This window comes from Dermacentor andersoni, chromosome 2 (genome assembly GCF_023375885.2).
Source record: "Dermacentor andersoni chromosome 2, qqDerAnde1_hic_scaffold, whole genome shotgun sequence".
NCBI lineage: Eukaryota > Metazoa > Arthropoda > Arachnida > Ixodida > Ixodidae > Dermacentor > Dermacentor andersoni.
Genome location: NC_092815.1, coordinates 67,267,193 through 67,270,397, shown reverse-complemented (window position 1 = coordinate 67,270,397; position 3,205 = coordinate 67,267,193).

Here is a 3,205-nt window from a genome sequence, read left to right as displayed (position 1 = left end):
ATTCTCCGCATCCTGGCCGGAGCATATGGCGCACTTGCGGGCAGTGCTAACCCGCCTGCGCGATGCGGGCTTGACAGTCAAGGCTCCCAAGTGCCAGTTAGCACAGGCCGAGGTTGTCTACCTCGGACACGTGATTGGTCGGGGTCGTCGCCGCCCCTCTGAAATAAAGGTGGCCGCTGTGCGAGACTTCCCGCAACCGCGCACGAAGACCGATATTCGGTCGTTCTTAGGTGTCGCCGGCTACTATCAGAGGTACATTCCCAGGTACTCTGATATCGCGGCTCCCTTGACGGATGCTCTAAGAAAGACAGAGCCGCAAACAGTCGTCTGGGATGAGACGAAGGAAAGAGCTTTTAGCGTCCTAAAGAGCGCCCTAACAAGCCAACCTGTGCTACGATCGCCCGACTACACAAAAGGGTTCGTTGTTCAGTGTGATGCTAGTGAGCGAGGCATGGGCGTTGTACTGTGCCAACGGGAAAATGGAGAAGTAGAACACCCCGTCCTGTATGCTAGTCGTAAGCTGACCAGTCGTGAGCAGGCGTATAGCGCCACCGAGAAAGAGTGTGCGTGTATCGTGTGGGCCGTTCAGAAATTGTCATGTTACCTAGCTGGCTCGAGGTTTATCATTGAAACGGATCACTGCCCTCTCCAATGGCTGCAGACCATCTCTCCCAAAAATGGCCGCCTCCTGCGCTGGAGCCTCGCTTTGCAACAATATTCCTTTGAGGTGCGTTACAAAAAGGGGAGTCTCAACGGTAACGCCGATGGCTTAAGTCGAAGCCCCTAACGTGGGAATCAGCCTCAAAATTGCTTGTTACTGATGTTTTTCTTCCTGAGGCAGGATTTTTTTTTAACCTATTGCTTTTGTGTTGTGTTTCAAAGTGATGATGTGCTTTTTAGTGCAATTTTTCCGATTTGTGGACGCGTTCTGAGTGCTGCTAAACTACTGTAAGGAACTAGGCAGCAGTAAAGAAAGGGGAAAGAGCCTGGCAGGGCTTAGTGAGGGTTGTGCCGTGCTTGCTGACTGAGCGGTTGACTTTCAGGCGTGGTTCTAACGCTTGCCGGAAACGAGAACAAAAATGTCAACTCTCCCGAAGTCACTTTGCAGTGTCCTGTGTGCACCTGAACGTGAGAACGAGGCCTTCTCTGTGCACTGCGCTCAAGAAACGCCAAAGGACGCCCGACTTCGGTTATGAGCATCATCGAGCGACATCCCTCCGGACAGCGGATGCAGTCCCCTGACCTTCGGGATCTCCTTCCCCCGGCGGGGCGGTCTGTTACGTTTCGCCTACAACGCGCGGTAATGCCGGCGCGGATGCAACGGACGCCGGGGCTTTGTTCAAAGCGGCGGATATTTTGGCCCGTCCGACGCCGCCGCGACGCCTACCCGCCAAGCGTGTCCAGGCGTGTTTCAGTGCCACGTGTCTTCGTGTGTGCGTGTGTGTGTGTGTGCCCTCGCTTGTCAAAGCGCGGCAGCCGGGGAGCGGAGTTCCCCGAATGAGGAGCCTGGACGTCTCTCGGCTCAACTGTTCACGCCGTCGTGTGGGTGAAGGTTGGCGATGCGTCACTACACTCGGTTCAGCAGGTCTCTCGGCCCGACAGTTCGCGCCGTCGTGGGCTCCTGCTGCGCCGTCCCGTGACCTTCATCCCGTGACCTTCCCTCCTCCCCTTTTGGACCGCGACGCCGGGGGTATAAGAGCAGCTGCCCCCGGACGCCAGGGGAGAGGCTCCGATTTGTACTGTTGAGTTACGTGCTCTCCCGTCTCTCCAATTCGGTCGACCTGACCGGCCGCTCTTTTGCTATGTTAGAATAAACAAGTTGTTCTGTTACCAGTCTTCTCTTGCTTTGCCGGGACCTTCGGATGCTTCCAGTGCCCCAGGCCGCCAGGCCAACGCTACCCTTGGGGCTTGCGACCCATTGGCAATAACGGGCGTCAGCACCGAGACCCCAACAACTCGTGCCAGCGGTGCGATTACAACAGACTTTTTTCGCTGGGTGATAGCAACATTCACACGATACACGTTAGCCGTGGTTCGCGCTTTTCTTTATCATTGTGGAAGCACTCGACGAAGTTCGAACAAAGAGAAAGCGTAAGAATAACTCTGTAGGTGGGACGAGTAGTCGCGGCTTCGTTTTTGCCGTCTGGCTTGCGTTTGGTATCGTTAGATGAAACGAGTCGCGCAATAAAACGCGTGAATCACTGAATAGCTGCTTTGCAACAACAGCCGATCCGCTGTCTTCCCTTGAGCCTTCCGAGAAAACTGAAAGCTTATGGCCAAAAATTAATAGATATGGTTCGAAGGCTGCGCAAATTTGCAGATCACTGCGGTCTTTAGCTATAAACCAGAAAGGGGCTGCTTGTTTGCTTAAGATAACGGGACAGACTAAATCTGCCAACCAGCTGGCTTGCTGGTTGGATCATTTGAAACTCTGGCAGATAATGCAGCCAAACAGGTTCGACAAGTAGGTTGATTTAGTCACACGTTTAACGTCAAAAAGTGAGTGAGCGATGAAAACGTCTCTATTAAAAGCTATATGAATAAATGAAAAAAAGAAAACAAAGGATGAGAAAATTAATTTACGCACAGCTTCAGGGCCTAGGCATCAAATGAAACCATAAAGCTGGTTGCTCTTTATAAACCCAATGAATATGGTGTAGGCTGGCTCGCTGCCCTATGAACGCTAATCTTTATAGTCCTCTCGTCGTATGCACCACGGTGAGACAGTTACTGGAGGGCTTGCTGCCTCTGGGCCGTTCTCTCTTTTGTGGAGGATTGGCTGCAGGAATGCTCTTTACTTTTCGCCATCGACAGGTCGCAGCTGCGGTTATCGTAAGAACGTCCAAAACTAACAAAGGTGCTATCAGTTGCACCGCATTGAGGACTCTCGATGAACTTTGAGTATTTGAGGTTCTTTACTGTGAGTTCAGAGTACGGTACACGAGCATTCTTGAATTTAGCCCTAGCCAGAATGCTGCCAGCGCGGCAGCGCACGGGACCAATGTCCTCGTGTTGGGCAGCTGATAAATAATCGGCCATGAGCCACTTGAGAGGGCCTCGTGGAGACGAAGCGCAGTCTTATATATATAAAAAATCACCTGTGGCAGATAGCGCAGATAGTGCAGTTCGGCCCGTTCAGGTGGATTACCTGAATAGGCAGGCGTTACTTGCGCGACAAATCGCAATGTCCATGTGCAACTGCAAA